The 18502-nt window shown below is 39.7% G+C and overlaps 1 protein-coding gene across 1 annotated transcript in view; it reads left to right on the top strand.

Moving 5' to 3' along the window:
* The first annotated feature begins 226 nt into the window (after window positions 1-226).
* Window positions 227-18502, top strand: part of ARHGAP24 (Rho GTPase activating protein 24) — a 542216-nt gene continuing 523940 nt past the window's right edge. The window contains exon 1 of the mRNA XM_043906273.1: window positions 227-627. The gene's annotated coding sequence lies outside the window, so the exon portion shown is untranslated. The remainder of the gene's footprint in view (window positions 628-18502) is intronic.

The following is an 18502-nucleotide window of genomic DNA, read 5'->3' as shown; positions in this document are numbered from 1 at the left end:
GAGGCAGGGCTCTGTTTGGCCGTCGCGGGTCCGGGGACCCCCCGTGTCCCCCCGGCTCTAAGATAACCCAGCAGAGAGGTGCTGGGCGAGTACCGGGCTCCTCCTGCCTCCCCCGTCGTGAAGCTGCCAGTTGCCGAATGAAATCTGAAACCGCGGGCTGCGTCTGAGGGTTGGCCCCGCTCAGTTGTACTGTATATTTACACATTGACACACAATCACTCTTTCTAACTTCTGGGACTCTTCTGTGCGCAACTGCTAGGATCTCTCAAGTGCATGTGGCAACTCAGCCCAGCTCCGGGTGGAAACCGGCTGCCGGGCTTTTGGAGGGTCTCGAAGGCCGGGGGAGCTGTCAAGACTGCGGCGGGGACCGGAGCGGATCGAGGCGCGGGCGGCTGGGGGGAAGCACCCCCAACTTTCTACCCCAGCCGCAGCTCTTTCTGCCGCCGCGCATTTCCTCCGAAACCGCGCCTGCGGAGCTACCCAGTGCACGGGGCGCAATACTTCCCCTTGTTGTGGGAAGTAAGGAGACTGCCCTCCCCGTTTTAATTTTTTTTTTCCGGCTTGTCCTGGGGGGTCTTTTTCTTCGGAGCAGTCGCCGTCCCCCTTCTGTCGTGCGCTCTGAGCAGGGTAGGTGACCGGGTTTGGGGCGTAGGGGGGAGGTGATGTGCTCCGGGGTGACTTCGGGGGGCTGGGACTTGGCCTCGCCTGCGCCCGGGGCGGGGGGGCTGCGGGCACAGCTGCGGGCGACCCGGGTGGGGGCTGCAGGGGGCGAGGAGGGACCGCAGGAATCCCGGCTGGTGCAGTGTGTGCGTGTGTGTGCGTGCGTGTGTGTGTGTGTGTGTGCGCGCGCGCGTACGCGTGCGTGTAGATGATGGGGAACAATGGTCCTTTCTTATTATTTTTAAAAGGATGAAAACAGCGCAAGCTGATAGTACGCGTATCTAGGCTTAAAAATAGAAGGAAGGAATAAAGACTCCGCAGTTTACTTCCCTCACTATCTATCCGCCCCCTTCTCCGCTGCTCCTCTCCATTAGTGTCTTATATCACGAGAGTTTTCTAGATAACAGGCATTCAGAGGTATGTTTTAATAGTAAATACTCTCATTGTAAACAAAGCCTTTGGGAATCTTGGGTGAGTTTTCAGCCACTCAAAAGAATCTGTTTAGATTTTTTAAAAGGAAACTTTTCGACCTCTTTTGGGGCTAGAGATATGTAATATGTTCTCATTTAAAAAAATACTTCAGACTGCGTTTCTTGTACAAGTCCTCAAATAGAACGGTAGATAATATTACTCTGAATTCCTTAGAGATGTTAGGTTTTCAATACCAGCTAGTAATAGGGAGCCCAGACTGCCTTGTACTCCATGCATATATTAATTCATTTAAAATATCATTTCCAAGATATTTCTGTTTCCTTCGTAGCTTACTCTTTTTTGGTAAACCTAGCAGGACGTTATTATCTCATCTCTTTCTAAAATGAGGAAGTAAATAAATCATGCGTATTTGGAATATAAAATTTGCAAAGTGTCTGCTATCCATAAGTAAAATAGTATGTGTTGCTGTGTCTATTATGTCAGACTAATTAATTGAAACCCAGGAATATTTACAAGTAGAGTTAAGAGCTTTACTCAATTACTGAGAAGAAGATGGACAGACAGATTAAATACAAACAGTCTGTCTCCTGCTTCTAATTAGACCTCCAAACCAACCATTAAGGGCAAGAATGGGTGTTGGTATTAGGCTGGGCATCATAAAATGTAAAACACACACAGTTAATATATTAGAAAAAGACAGAAAACAAATATAAAGCTCATATTAGACTTATAAAGACCTCACTCTCCCTTTTAAATTTCTTAATACTTCCTCTTCTCTGGGGATATTTCAACCTCTGAGAAAGTCCGATAATACAATTCCCCTTTTTGTCTTCCCTGGGTGCCTGACCTTCAGGTAGTAAGTGGAGAAATCTGTTCTCTTTAGAGCCATTACTGAGTTGTCAGAGTATTCCCCTTAGACATCTTGGAGGACGGAGATATTGACAAAACCTTAAGATAAATAAAATCCTCTTACCCTTCAGAGAGGGTGTCTTCTTGGTGGAAGACCTTTAAGTGGGAGTAAGGGGAAAACTTGTTCAGATCTGGACTTTAGTTTGAGGTTTGTGTAAGGAATACATAGCTAGAGTGATAAAAAGAAGGAGAATCTGTGGTCCTTTCTACATGGGAAAGCCTGCTGAAACTCAGTCTTGTCCTTGGCTTTCAACTGTGTTATTTGGTTTTATTACTTAATCACAGGGGCTTGGGTTTGAGAGGAGAATGGTTTCTCAGTTATGTTCTTGTCGGCTGTATATACAGTGAATTTGAATGAAAATACAGATTTGATAATAAGCGGGGGGAGAACTGTGTTCTCATGAAAAAACGAAGTCAGCGCGGAACAAAGCGATGCACCCTTTCAGACAAGAGTGGAAACTTCAGTGTAAAAGTGGAAAGTGTTCTGGACTGTAATTCCCAGTGAAATCCTTTCAGGTTGTGCTCGGGAGAGTAGTGGTCAAAACTCAGAGGGTTCTCATTGTCGAGGTTTTATTGACTGTGTGATCTTGGACTCTCCAGGGTGAAGGGAGAGGGTTAAGGGAAGTGGGGGCGGGGTGGGGCAGGAAGGGCTAGGAATGTGCAGCAGGTGGTAATGAGTAGCTTGAGTCTGTTTATTTTGCTGTCTTGGTCAAAGCCTCGTTTGTTGTTTACCAACAGTGCCCTGCATAGTTTGGCTGTGACCTACTGGCCCACTGAAGTGTTTTCTTTCTGGTTCTGTTAGTGTCCTGATTGGTTTCTCAGGGCTGAAAGTGCATAGCGCTGCTGCAAAGTCCTGGCCATGCTTCTGGTCCTTGTTCCTCATGTTGCCCTGCTGTAGGACTATCTTTATTACCTGTGGTTGTTCTCCTGAGGTTTCTTTTATGGCCCATGTTGAAGGGTTCTTTTCCCACGAATTGAGCTTATGCAATGCTGTTTCCTTCTTTCTGCCATGTATCTCCATTCTACGGTGGCATTGCCACAATTAATGTTTATAAAGTGCAGATCTAATTGTGTAAGCCCCTTGTTCTAAAACCTTTGATAGACCCCAGAGACCTATAATCGCAGCTCTAAGTGCCTTAGTACAGGAGCTAAAAGCTCTTCAAAGCCCCTCATTTTTTGCTGTGTCTTCCTACACCAGGGGCCCTCACTCTTAATACTTCTTATTTCTTGCTTCTGGATTTCATTCTCCTGAAATGTCCTCTGCCTGGAAAACCCCTCTTGATTATCAGTGGTCCACTTCAAGTGGATCTTCCCTTGGAAGACTTGCCCAAGTCCGTGCAGGAGGAGTTAATCATTTCATCTCATCTGCTTCCGTAATGTCTTAAACATACCGTGAATGATTATTTTAATAATTTTTATGTACCCCACCCCCCCAACCAGCTACAGTGAGTTCCTTAATGGGTGTATTGTTGGTGATGAGAATACCTGTATCTAGCTCCTAGAACAGAGTATGAAGCAGAGTAGACATCTATTAATGTTTCCTTAGTAAATGAGCAAGGAAGTCATGAATGAAGAAAGCAGTGGTGGACTCCAATTTATGCAGGTAGTTATTTCCCCAAAGTTCATTTGAAAAAATGTCTATGTGGACTCAGAGTTCATTTTCTAAAGGTAATGATGCTACCAAATATAGTTCACTTTCCAGACTGGCCCACACAAGCCTATTTTATTTCTATAATAGATGAAATATTGTGCTTTTACTATTCTAAAGTAAAAGCAAAACAAAACAAAATCTAGAGTGGAACCATTTTTTTTTCCCCTCTTTGAAACTACAAAATACTCTTGAGTTTAAAGAGAGTAGAAACCGTTAGAATAAATAAACATCTCCCACAATTATTTTTTATATTATACTGTAAAATCTCTAATCTGCTGTATCCCAGTGGGAGGTCCTGGATTTAGCTGTGAGGACTAATAATGGAGTTGAATTGGAGATCCTGTTGCCTGTGGACTGGGTAATAATCTTAATTAATAAAACAAAATAGAAGTACTAATTTGGGCTATTTAATAATTATCTTGAGTGCTAGTGCTTGAGGGAATCAAATTTAATTAAAGTAGAATGTGAAGGTGGATGGAGAGGAGGAAATTCAGAAAGGCACCTTCCTTCCTTTTGCTGATTTTTAAAATTATATTGGTTTTATTTCCATCTCCTTTGATCATTTATGCTCAAAGTTCCTTCCTGAAAAAAATTTGTCTACAATTATTTATGCTGCCTAACATGTAGAAGCGGGGGGAGTATATGTGCTTTGAGCCAAAATACAAATGGGTTTATTTTATTTTCAGAACTGTGATACTTTTGTCACTTGCATACTTGCTGTTTAACACGTGGATAATTTTTCAATAAAGAATGCATAATACTTGTGTTTCAGGCACTGTCCAGGGACCATATATAGTTCAAGTTGCTCTTTATATAGTATCTCTGAGGAGACTGGACAATCAACCATTGATATTTAGAAGTAATAGTCTACTCAACTTTCTAAATCTTCCATGCTCTCTATTTTTATCAAATTGAAAATTTACCCTTCCCAATCATGTTACAACTCCTTTTTATTATGTTGTCTTCATTCACTATGCTTTAATAAATACTTTTTACTTTCTACAGGGAGTCAGTTGAAAAGAGATGGGCTCCATGGAAAACATCTTGGTGCTTTTTGTTATGTATTTCAATATCCCTTATGTAAAGATCTCTACAAGTCCATCTTTGCTTTTACAGCTTTAGAAAATGTGTCTCTTCTGATTAGCTGGTGTTGTTTCCTTTCTTAGAAGAACAGAGGCTAAAAATCACCATGTTTCTCATTTTAGTTTGTCATCCAAGAACTCAGCATTAAATTTGATGCACAGTTATACCTTAGTTGAGGTTTTCTAATAATGTGGTTTGCATCCTTTTAGCCTACTTTAATGATCTTAAAATATCCATACCTTTTAACAGTTAAAAGTTAGCTTAAATGCATTATGGAAATAGGCCAAATTACCTCCATTTTAAGCTTTTTTTAGTATGTTGTTGTTTAGTCGGCTAAGTTGTGTCTGACTCTTTTGAGACCCCATGGACTGTAGCCCCTCATTCCCCTCTGTCCACGGGATTTTCCAGGCAAGAATACTGGAGTGGGTTGCCATTTCCTTCTCCAGGGGATCTTCCTGACCCAGGGATAAATCCTGCATCTCCTGTGTCCCCTGCATTGGCAGATGAATTCTTGACCACTGTGCAACCTGGGAAGCATCACTTTTTTGGTAGACATGTAGTTAAATATGTATAAAATTTTATTTTGTAGCTTCAGTTTAGTATTTCAGAGCCAATAATTTTTCCAGATTATTTTTTTGGTTTCTTGAATCATTGTAAGTACTGTTTTTATACTCCCTGATAGATAAAATGGCCTTGCCCAAAATACTACATTTCTTGAAAACCTTAGAAAGAAAATCATGTGTGAGGAATTTTGAAAGCAAATACTTTAGAGCAAGCATGTGAGTTCTTTTCGATGTGCATATTGTAATTGTATAGAAGAGTGCCCTCAGGAATATCTCTGAGAAGCATATTTCTTTTTCTTACAAGTAAGATCTATCAATAGATTGAAGTAAAAATCATAATTAAAATCTGTAATTAGGGCTGTATTCTGCCCATCAAATTGAGTTTTCAGTTAAAGAGAGTAATTTTTCAAATTTCCCGTGGAGGACAAATAACTCTCATTTTGTCCTGAGTTTTTCTGCCTCTTTAAGTCACACAGACTCGTAATAATAATCATGCTAACTAATTAAGTACCTCCTATGTACCAAGCACTCCATGGGAGTTTTATTTATTTTTTAAATATACTACTTCTAATTCTAGAAATAGAAATAATTAGCAATTCTAGAAGTAAACTATGTTATATCTAATTCAGATATGTTATTCCCACTCTGTGAGTATGTTTAGGTTCAAAGAGGTAAAACTTACTCAAGCTATTATTGTTCAGTTCAGTTCAGTTCAGTTGCTTTGCGACCCCGTGAAGCACAGCATGCTAGGCCTCCCTGTCCATCACCAACTCCCGGAGTACACCCAAACCCATGTCCATCGAGTTGGTGATGCCATCCAACCATCTCATCCTCGGTCGTCCCCTTCTCCTCTTGCCTTCAATCTTTCCCAGCATCAGGGTCTTTTCAAACGAGTCAGCTCCCCACATCAGGTGGCCGAAGTATTGAAGTTTCAGCTTCAACATCAGTCCTTCCAATGAACACCCAGGACTGATCTCCTTTAGGATGGACTGGTTGGATCTCCTTGCAGTCCAAGGGACTCTCAAGAGCCTTCTCCAACACCACAGTTCAAAAGCATCAATTCTTCAGCGCTCAGCTTTCTTTATAGTCCAACTCTCACATCCATACATGACCACTGGAAAAACCATAGCCTTGACTAGATGGACCTTTGTTGGCAAAGTGATATCTCTGCTTTTTAATATGCTGTCTAGGTTGGTCATAACTTTCTTTCCAAGGAGTAAGCGTCTTTTAATTTCATGGCTGCAATCACCATCTGCAGTGATTTTGGAGCCCAGAAAAATAAAGTCAGCCACTGTTTCCACTGTTTCCCCATCTATTTGCCATCAAGTGATGGGACCGGACACCATGATCTTACTTTTCTGAATGTTGAGCCTTAAGCTAACTTTTTCACTCTCCTCTTTCACTTTGATCAAGAGGCTCTTTAGTTCTTCTTTACTTTCTGCCATAAGGGTGGTGTCGTCTGCATATCTGAGGTTATTGTTATATCTCCTGCAAGTCTTGATTCCAGCTTGTGCTTCCTCCAGGGAGATCCCATATATCTCATGATCAAAAAATCAAAACAGAAAACAGTATTGTAACAAATTGAATAGAGGCTTTAAAAATGGTCCTCATAAAAAGAAAGAAATAAAACATAAAAAACCAAACCAAAACTGAAACTTGGAAAGTCTTTGTAACTTACCAAAGTCACACAGCCACTAAGTGGTAGATGTGGGATTAAAACTAACGTATCTTACTGTGAGATATGATACCACAGTTTATCACTGTGTTCTGGAATTAGACCTGTTTTCCAACCTGCCTTGGATATACACAAAGACCTGTAACTTTGGGCAAGTTGTGTTAACCTCCTTGAACCACAGGTTCCCTATCTGTGAAATGGGCATTTAATAATATCTACTCCATAGTGTTATTATAGGCTTTTAACTTATGAAGTGAGGATGAGCATTGCCTGTAAGATACTGGACGGGTATCTAGCATCTGGTAAATGTCAATACATGTCAACATTTATTATAATATTATTAAATTTCATGAGGAACATGGGATTCTAGAGCAGTATTTTTCAAAATATAGGTCTTGATGTATCAGTGGTCATAGAATCAAATCAGTGGTTCATGACCAGTGTTTCTTTTCAACTGAAAAGGGATAGAACAGGATGGAATGGAATAGAAAAATCAGGGTTCATTATATATAGTAAAAGTAAGAATTCGCATGTTTTAATTTTCAGTTTTTTAAATGTGTGTGTATGTACCTCACACACTGGGTAAAAATGAAAAATGTACTTATTATTATTGATAACTGTCAAGATAAAGTATTTTAAAAATCCTTTAAAGTAGCAGTTCAGAGTGTGGTCTCAAGACCAAAAGCATGATTTTCACCTGGGATCTTGTTAGAAATGCAAATTACTGAGACCTACCTGAACCCAGCCATATGAGTTTTAACAAGAACCTCAGATGATTAAAGACTATTACCTATTCAAAACTGGGAAATCATGATAAAATTAGGTAAGGATACATCTAAATTATTTAAGAGCAGTTAGAAGAACATATTGTTTTATATTGACTAAAGCTGTTAATTCTCTACAAAATGCTTTTCTGTGTCTTGTGACTTGAGTTTTGTGTAGTCTTTTCTCCTATTTTTTTCTATGCTGCCCTTTCATAGTTCAGGTAGCTGAGTCCCACAGAAGTCAATTCTTTTGTATATAGAAGGACATTGAATAGTTAGATCTGTACTTTCTTCTAGAACTACAAGATAAAAGCTTAATATTCTTTGGGAGTAGCCCAGAGCCCTGAATATCTAAGTTGTATTCAATTTGAAACATTTTAATGATAATAGTCCAGATGCCCGAACAGCTGTGAAACTGGGAATTAAATTAAGAACTCATAAAAAAAAAACTGCATTCAGTATTTTACTGAGATATTTATTTTGAAAAGTACATGCAGACAAGAGATTGGCAATCTAGTTAATGCAGTGCTAATACTGATGATAAACAACAACAACAAAAAATCTGTTTTGGTAAAAACGGAAGTCATATAAATTTTTATACTGGTATGTTTTTTCCTATTAATGAAGACAATGAATGTGTTTAAGATATTTATTGACTGTATGTCATTACTTTAAAGAGAGAGAAGATAATATTGAATTGACTAGTTTCTGTTCATTTTTTGTGTTTTATTGTTCTATTTGATTTTTGGTTGGAAGGTGAAAGTGAGTGTTAGTTGGTCAGTCGTGTCTGACTCTTTGTGACCCCATGAACTGTAACCTACCAGGCTCCTGTGTCCATGGAATTTCCTAGGCAAGAATACTGGAGTGGGTAGCCATACCCTCTCTGGGGATCTTCCTGGCCCAGGGATTGAACCCCAGTCCCCTGCACTGGCAGGCAGATTCTTTATAGCTTGAGCTGCCAGGGAAGCCCTTCGGTTGGAGGTTGTATTTACTTTAAGACTTAGAAGAATTATGTTTGAAAATACAGCATTCAGATTCACTGGAAAAAGTTTGAGGATTTTCTTTTCCGTTTCTTTGAAAGAGCATTGCCTTGGATTTCTTTAAACTGCTTTTTAATAAATATATATTAACTTTTCTATTTTTATTTTATCTTACATTTTTATTGGAGAATATAACAATATTGTGTTATATTCTACTGTACAGCAAAGTGAATCAGCCATATGTGTACATATATCCATGCTTTTTTGGATTTCCTTCCCATTTAGGTCCCCACAGAGCGCTGAGCAGAGTTCCCTGTGCCATATAGTAGGTTCTCATTAGTTATGTGTTTTATACATAGAATCAATAGTGTATATGTGTCAATCCCAGGCTCCCAATTCACCCACCTCTTCCACCCTTGGTGTCCATGCTTTTGTTTTTAGTAGTGTGTGAAAATATTTGCAGGACGGAATTGTCCAAAAGAATGAGTTTCAGGGGTAAGAAAGTCTACCTTCTGGCTCACCGCAGGTAAGATTTTATATTGAAACAATACCTATGGCTGATTCATGTTGATGTGTGGCAGAAACCATCCTCCAATTACAAATAAAATAAAAACAATGGCTTGAGAGATGTTTCAAAAGATCCTTCTTTGCTTTGTAATCTATGATTGGGGAAGATTGAATGGGAAGGGGCTCGGATGAGGTGTCTCTGGTCCTACTTCTGGTATTAATTAGCATCTGTCAACTCAAGCAAATCATTTCCTTTTTCTGGACTTTAGTCTCCTTACCTGTAAAATAAAGATGTTAGAGTAAATGCTTTCTAAGATTGTTCCAGCTTTGAAAAAGCCTCTGTGGTAAATGGTAGTGTGCTTCTTTGAAACAATTAAACTCCAATACTTTGGCCACCTAATGCGAAGAGTTGACTCATTGGAAAAGACCCTGATGCTGGGAGGGATTGGGGGCAGGAGGAGAAGGGGACAACAGAGGATGAGATGGTTGGATGGCATCGCCAACTCAATGGACATGAGTTTGAGTAAACTCCGGGAGTTGGTGATGGACAGGGAGGCCTGACGTGCTGCGATTCATGGGGTTGCAAAGAGTCAGACACGACTGAGCGACTGAACTGAACTGAACTGATGTGTGTCATTTCCAGGGCTCTGAAAATCGGGTATTGCCTTTATGGAGGAGTGAGGATCTGGAAGTCTCTAGATCACATGATAAAGTTTAGCCTGACCTTCCCTTGTGCCAGTGGGCTAGTTTTTTACCATGGGTGGCACTGCTCACTAGGAGGCTTTTGAGACTGTATGAGAGTATGTTTGGTCATAACAATGACTGGGTGAAGCTACTGGCAGTCGTTGCCCAGGAGGCAAGAATGCCATATGTCTTACAGTGTGACAGTCCCTCACTGCAAAGAATTTTCTTTCCTGAAATGTCAAAAACATCCATTGCAAAACCCCAGCAAATAAAGTGAAAAGATTGAGCATATTTTATAGAGTCAACTGGGAAATTGTAATGAAATCATCTTATACTTTCTGTTGTAACACAAATGCAAACACTGGCTATTGTTAGATGACAACTAACAATAGAGTTTATGATGCATGGGGGAGAACAGCCTCCAGTTCGCTGCTCTATATATTGAGAATGCAATAGGAAAAACAGCAACATCTCAGCTCTGTTAGTACAGGGTGCAAATATAACTTGAAGACATACTAGGAATAGTTTCTTTGAGTGTGAAGTTTGCAAATCACTTACAGAAGTTTCCATTCAATGCAACTGGACATCTCTTGGGTTCTAATAGTGCCAGGATGAACGATCAATATGTAGTGCCAGGATCAATATGTAGATTTGATTCTCTGTGATAAGAAATACTACTTGCTTAACTTTCTGCACATGATGGTGAGTGACATGAACTCTTCCTGTTCCTCCTCTGGACTCCTCTGCCCTTCTGTTGGCCTCGTAGATTCTGGGTCAGGTTAAGGATAGAGCCCACTCAGCAAAGTGACTCCCCCAGGGCCGCCTCAAGGATTCTGGTAACATTTTCCAAGTTGACGCGAACTTTGCTTTGGAATCATTTAAGTCACAGGATCATTTTCTTTTTTTGTTTTTCTCTCTTCCATCTTCCTTTTCGTGTTTGTGGACTCCTTGCTTTGTTAATGTGTGGCTCAGTGGTAAAGAATCCGTCCGTCAATGCAGGAGATTCAGGAAATGCAGGTTTGATCCCTGGGTCTGTTAGGTCCCCTGGAGAAGGAAATGGCAATGCACTCCAATATTCTTGCCTGGAAAATTCCATGGACAGAGGAGCTTGGTGGGCTACAGTCACTGGAGTCACAGAGTCAGACACATCTAAGCACATACACATTTATGGATAAAATTGTTGCCTAGTGAATAAAAGTCAACAATATTTTCCAGGACTGGCAAGGAACTCCTGCTTCTGCTTTATCTGGTGAATTTGGGCCTTAATAACTTGGGCAGAAGAAGAGGCAAACAGAGGTGAAGTTGAAATATGTAATTTTTATTTTCCTGTAAATTTGGTAAAATTTTAGATTTCAGGAGAGTGTTGAAACTACAGAATTTAAAATATGTATGTACATATATATATATATATATATATATATATATATATATATATATATATATATATATATAGGGGAGTGGTTCATGTTAACTATCTTTGCTGGGCTTCTGCAGTTAATAAATTATAAATTACATGCTGCATTCTCCTTAGAATGAATTCATTGGACATCAGAATAAAAGCACATTTAGAAAAATAGTTATAACCACCTTATCTCAGTCTTTTAAAATGGAAAATGAGTTCAAAGTGATCTAGGTCAGTGGTCCCCAACGTTTTTGGCACCAGGGACTGATTTTTTGGAAGACAGTTTTGCCATGGACCAGAAGTGTGTGTGTGTGTGGGAGGGGGGGAGTGGTTTTGAGATGATTCAAGCACATTACATTTATTGTGTACACTCTCTTTCTTTTATTTTGAATTTTTATTTTTTTAAATTATGAAAATATGAAAATATTTACAGGAGACTTGGAAAATGCAGAACAAGTTTACATATAGTGCCACTATGTATTACAATGTTTTTAAACATAGACAAATTAAGATTTTTAGTTGGAGTTTCAATAGCAAACTCTCAAAAGTTAATAGAATGGGTATGCAGAGAAGTAGAAGGATATAGCAGACCTGAAAAGCATGGTAAACCAATTCAACATAATTAAGGTTTATACAATTTTCACACAACAGTCGGTTACAAATTCTATTCAAGTTCCCGTAGACTGTAAACCAGGAAACTCTGGAATGTAATGCTGCTGCTGATTGGACAGGAGGTCCTGGTCTGAAGCCTGGAGGTTGGGGACCCCTGATCTAGGTGTTTTGTTCCAGAATACCGAGGCAGGAAGAGATAGACCAGGCTCTTGATTTTTAGTGATTTATGTTTCTGTCCCACTACCCTATTTCTCAGAGGCTCTTCTCACCTCTGAGTTCCTGGAGATAATCAAACCCAAACGCTAGCCTGTGGCATCACTGCATATAATGAATTACTTCCTCTGCTCTTCAACTGCAAAGGTCCTTGTTAAGTACCATTTGGCAAAACTGTCACTTATGATTTTCTGTGTTATGTCAATTAGATGAGGACTTGTGAAAGCTGCTCAGTCGTGTTTGACTCTGAGATCCCATGGACTGCACAGTCCATGGGGTTGGGTAGCCTTTTTCCTTCTCCAAGGTACCTTCCCAACCCAGGGATCGAACTCAGGTCTTCCACATTACAGGCAGATTCTTTACCAGCTGAGCCATGAGGGAAGCCCAAGGTGAGGACTTATGATTGAGAAAGGAGCAAGTGAATCTGTAATGTTTTAAAAAGCATTTTTACTGAGCCCAGAGTAACCCTAAAGGCAGATGAAAAATATAGCATATTAAAATCAAGGTGTGATACTTGCTGTTTTGGGTTACATGTTTAACCTAATTCCTTGTAATAATACTTAAATCTAAGTGTTAGTTGCTCAGTTGTGTCTGACTCTTTGTGATCCCATGGACTGTTGCCCCCCAGGCTCCTCTATCCATGGAATTCTCCAGGCAAGAATACTGGAGTGGGCTGTCATTCCCTTCTCCAGGGGATCTTCCCGACCCAAGGATCGAACCCAAGTCTCCCACATTGCAGGCAGATTCTTTACCATCTGAGCCACCAGGGAAGCCCAATAATAAGAGTTTGAATCCATTGACATGAATGTTCTCAATACACTGTAGATTTTCATTCAGTTTAGTCTTCAAACCACACTATAATTGTACAATGGTTCTCTTATGTTTTCCATATTCTTGGAAAGCAGGCATATAAATAAGCCTGATGGTATATCAACAGCTAAGAGATTTCATGCAGAAAACAAAAACAAAAATTAAAAAGAAGAAAACAGCAGGTGTTCCTTAAGCACTGCCTCGACCAGTCAAATAATCATTGAAGGAGAGTGCCAGAATGGAGAAGGGAGAAAAAGAGGCTTTGGCTCCTAGTAACTGCTGTGTACCACTGAGAATCAGAGAGTCTTTTTCTGGGCAGTACTTTTATTATCTCTCTGTTTGCAGTCCCGTCCACTGCTGTTTAATTTGTGGAGCATTCCAGGGAGTAGCCTTAGCTTCCCTGAGATGAGCCTGGGACCGGGGCTTGAAGACTTTGTGGGAGTCCTGTCTGAGACACGGGAGGACCAATAGTGCAAGTTGGGTGTGGGGCGCATGGCTCAGCTGGTTGAGCCGGACTCCTCGTCGGGGAGCAAGGTGAGACCTTTGTGCTACTGAGCTGTGGGACGCAGAGCCTGCAGCTCTGGGCACCTTTTCAGGCAGCTTTGAAAAGTGTGGGATGTTATTTCAGAGAACCAGGGTTATTTCTGTAGCACAAAAGAGACAATACTGAATGCTTAGACTTCCTTCAGATGTTTGCAAGCAGCTCAATGGTGTCACATTGGGACTCTGCTTCTAATAATATTTTCAAGCAAGAATAGGATCCCAGTGGCTTATGAGGGTTAGTCCTTATTTGTTTAGCAAATCACACTCTGACCAAATGCCTGATGATAATAATAGTGGGCTGATGTTATTGCTATTGTCTGTCTGTTTGGTGTAATAAAGATATTCTTAATGTCTTAGAAAGGGCCATTAAGACAATAAAATTATATTGAACTGCTTTATAGAAATGCCAAGCAACTTGTGTATGATATCGTTTATAAGCTGTATTATTAACGTGAAAGGCTAAAATAATTCAGGGAGAGTAATTGATGTGTAAAGGTCATATTAGCATGAGCCCGGAGCAAGTGGGGATGGAGGGGAGTTGTCCGGAGGGGAAGAGAGAGAGAGAGGTAGGGAGGGAGGAGGGAATTCGTAAATACATGTGTGATGTTAAGTGGAAAGCGCTGGACTTGCTAGTGGTATCTCCTAGGAGCGTAGGATGCGTTGAGTTACAGCCAGTGTTGCTGTTTGTCAATACTGTCAGGGAACAGATCCTGGGACTGCTTAAAAGAGATTTGAAATTGATTCCTGATACCTTGGGGAGTCATAAATTGTAGCAGGTGACTAGGACTGTATTTACAGACTTGGGGGCAGACAGCAAAGCCCTCTGGTTAACTTATTTGCAAAGGACCAGGGTTAAATTTCTATCTCAAATCTGAGCTTTGATTTGAAACAAAGGTATTAACTGCTTTTTTCTTGAGTTGGTGGTTCCTCTACCTTGCAATTTCCTGTTATTCTATTGTGAAGTTTCCAGAGAATTCTCTCTAGAATAAGTTCACACAGGAACCAGTCTACCTGCTTGCTTTCTGAGACGCTGAATTTGGCGCTGTAATTGATTTTAGTCAGAGGGAGGGAAGCACCTTTAATTTTTGACTGCTTAGAATTGTAGCAGACAGTTTAGCCATAGAATGTCTGTTTGGCAGCTCAACTCCTGTTAGATAAATGCATTTACCTCTGGAGTGTTATGAGGGTAACACTTTTCTTGTGGTAACAAGTCGCCACTAACTAGTATTTGATAGTTTGTTGGAATTTTTTTTTTAAACAGGCACAATACCATAAAACCTTCATTATTGTAAAACTGAGTAATGAATTTTTCCCCATAGAGACTATCTCATATAATTTTAAGTCTCAAAGTTTTTAATCTTTGTATTTTTTATCCAACACAAGTGTGTCTATCTGCAGACTCCAGTATATTTTTTTATTAATAAGTTTGTTTAGTTTAATGCATTTCTGATATTCAAGCATAACTGACTGTTTTTCACCTGGTAATAATAAATGGTATATAAATGAGTGGTATTTAAAGAGTTAGTATAAAACTTAGTATTCTGAGCTGATCAATTATCCTATTATTCTCTTTATTGTCTTCAAAGTTATGATTAAATCAGGCATGATATTAAATGTCTTGTAATTTATCACACAAAATAATGCTTTCTTAGGCTAATTTAAAATTGATGACTTTTTTCATTATTGATGATTGTTTTTGGATTGTAGTTGTTTATTTTTAAGTTCATTATAGCTAGTATGGTACATTTCTTCCATTTCAAGTGATCCCTTAAGAAAACAATAGTTTTGTTCCCTTTCATTTCTCCTGCTAATTTTTGTGTTTGACTTGAAATATCAAACTCAGAAATTCTAACTACAAAAGTAGGTAATGGAAATTTGTTCTTCTGCTACTAATTACCACTTACTGTTCTGTGACTTTGTCACTGATGTGTGTTAAGTCAGGTAGGGTCCGTTTTCAGCTCAAGTGTTACCTAGAAATCACCAGACCTCCTGGGGTCTGTTCACACCCACATGACTGTGAAAACCAGACTGAAGAGAACACTGATGCTGGGCAAAGTTCCAGAGAAGGGTTCAGAGTGGATTACGTACTTTCTGGGGTCTTGGAGCCACTGTTTTTCATCTAGACTTTTGCCATGAATCTACCCCTGCTTGTTGATTCAAGGAGGGCACTGGCTGGGGTACACCGTTGGCCAGCACACCTGGATTTTGTTCTGTGATGACTGCTTCTCTGACTCTGGCTGTCTCTAACGCCACTTCAGAGGAATTAACCTTAAGTTCCCTTAGACTCGGGCTTCCTGGTGGCTCAGCTGGTAAAGAATCTTCCTGCAATGCAGGAGACCTGAGTTCGATCCCTGGGTTGGGAAAATCCTCTGGAGGAGGGAAAGGCTACCCACTCCAGTGTCCTGGCCTGGAGAATTCCATGGACTGTATAGTCCATCACAAAGAGTCATACACGACTGAGCGACTTTCACTTCACTTCCTTTAACCTTCAGTTCTCTTAGCAGCAGTTTCTGTTGCTTCGTGTTCTGAATTCTGACGAATTTGAAACTGTACTGAGCAGGTGACAGCTGTGGGCCAACCACTGCATCAACACTCCGGTCACTTTCATTCCAAATCAGGGTGACAGACTCCTCTTTGAAGCTCAAAGTTTGGCTTCTATCCTTTCTCTAACCACTTTTATTTTCTTTCTTTACCCTTTCTTTCACTTCGATTCCCTTTATTTTGTTTCTTTGCTTATCTCTTTATTATCCTAGAACTTTGTCATATCCGTGTCCTATTTTCTTCCCATACTGCTTCTTATTACTGTTGTCCATGGTGTTTATCTGGCCTCCTTTCTTCTTCACTTACACATTTTCAGGATGCACTGCACTGATCATTATTTTTGTTCCCTTTGAATGAATCCAAATACTAATGCTAGGTATTCAACTTTGTCCCAAATTGCTTGAACACACTGTCATTTGCCTACTGTTTTCAGCTCCTTCCTTCTATTCCCACCCCCAGAAAGCTTTCATGGAAGTGTAAAACCAGGTAAGCAGCTGGTGTAGCAAATATTACACTGGTTCTTGGTTCAGAATACTCTGGATTTGAGAGTCAGTTCTGATATTCATTCAGTTCAGTTCAGTTCAGTCATTCAATCGTGTCCAACTCTTTGTGACCCCATGGACTGCAGCACGCCAGGCCTCCCGGTCCATCACCAACTCCCACGGTTTACTCAAACTCATGTCCATTGAGTTGGTGATGCCATCCAACCGTCTCATCCTCTGTTGTCCCCTTCTCCTCCTGCCTTCAATCTTTCCCAGCATCAGGGTCTTTTCAAATGAGTCAGTTCTTCACATCAGGTGGCCGAAGTATTGAAGTTTCAGCTTCAGCGTCAGTCCTTCCAATGGATATTCAGGACTGATTTCCTTTAGAATGAACTGTTTGGATCTCCTTGAAGTCCAAGGGACTCTTAAGAGTCTTCTCCAACACCACAGTTCAAAAGCATCAATTCTTAAGCACTCAGCGTTTTTTATAGTCCAACTCTCACATCCATACCTGACTGCTGGAAAAACCATAGCCTTGACTAGATGGACCTTTGTTGGCAAAATAATGTCTCTGCTTTTTAATATGCTCTTTAGGTTGGTCATAACTTTTCTTCCAAGGAATACATTTCTTTTAATTTCATGGCTGCAATCACCATCTGCAGTGATTTTCAAGGCCCCCAAAATAAAGTCAGCTACTGTTTCCACTGTTTCCCCATCTATTTGCCATGATATGATGGGACCAGATACCATGATCTTAGTTTTCTGAATGTTGAGCTTTAAGCCAACTTTTCACTCTCCTCTTTCACTTTCATCAGGAGGCTCTTTAGTTCTTCTTCGCTTTCTGCCATAAGGGTGGTGTCATCTGCATATCTGAGGTTGTTGATATTTCTCCTGGCAATCTTGATTCCAGCTTGTGCTTCATCCAACCCAGCGCTTCTCATGATTTACTCTGTATATAAGTTAAATAAGCAGGGTGACAATATACAGCCTTGACGTATTCCTTTCCCAATTTGGAACCATTCTGTTGTTCCATATCCAGTTCTAACTGTTGCTTCCTGACTTGCATACTAGCTGTGCCAAGTCACTTCAAATATTTCATAAAACGGGGATAGTCAAATGAAATGATGTAGTTGAAAGCAGTTAACGGTGCAAATGTGGATTATTGTTACTGAGAATTACTAATGAAGAGGGTCACTGTTCGATATCATAGGACATTTTCAAATTTATATATATTTTTTTAACTTTTTATTTTGATATATTTTCAGAAAAATAAAATTTTGCAAACAGAATACAATGAATGGCTATAAAACCTTTTTCTAGATATCAATATCTTAAAAATATCAAAACCAAGAAATTAACTTTGACATGATATTATTAGCTAACCCTAACCTATATATATGCCAGGATATTGCACTACCAGTGTTCCTTTCCTGGACCAGGATACAATAGAAATCACACATATATTTAGTTGTCATGTCTATTAATATTGGTCTCCCCCAAACTGAGACAGTTCCTCAGTCCTCTTTGTCCTACACAATCTTGACACTTTTGAAGAGTAGCAACCCTTATTTTGGAGTCTCTCAGTTTTGGTTTTCCGATGTTTTCTCATGATTAAATTCAGATTATGCGTTTTTGGGAAAATGCCATTGAATGAACGAGGCTCTGATGTCAGGATGTCTAATTACTCATGATGTTAAGTTTGATTTCTCCGCTGAGGTCTGCCAGGTTTTTCCATTGTTAAGTTGCTAGTTTCCTTTTTGTAATTAGTAAGCATCTTGTGGGGAGGTACCTTGAGACTATGTAAATGACAGTTTTTCATCATACTTTCAATCACAAAATTTAGCATTCAATGATGATTTCATATTGAAACAATTGTCACTGTGGTATTTTCCAAATGGTAATTTTTATTTTTTTTTATTTTTTAATTTTTTTTAAATTTTTTTATTAGTTGGAGGCTAATTACTTCACAACATTTCAGTGGGTTTTGTCAT

This window comes from Cervus elaphus, chromosome 6 (assembly GCF_910594005.1).
Source record: "Cervus elaphus chromosome 6, mCerEla1.1, whole genome shotgun sequence".
NCBI classification, from domain to species: domain Eukaryota; kingdom Metazoa; phylum Chordata; class Mammalia; order Artiodactyla; family Cervidae; genus Cervus; species Cervus elaphus.
The sequence above is the reverse complement of the archived record's forward strand: the minus strand, read 5'-3'. Positions and strand labels throughout refer to the sequence as shown.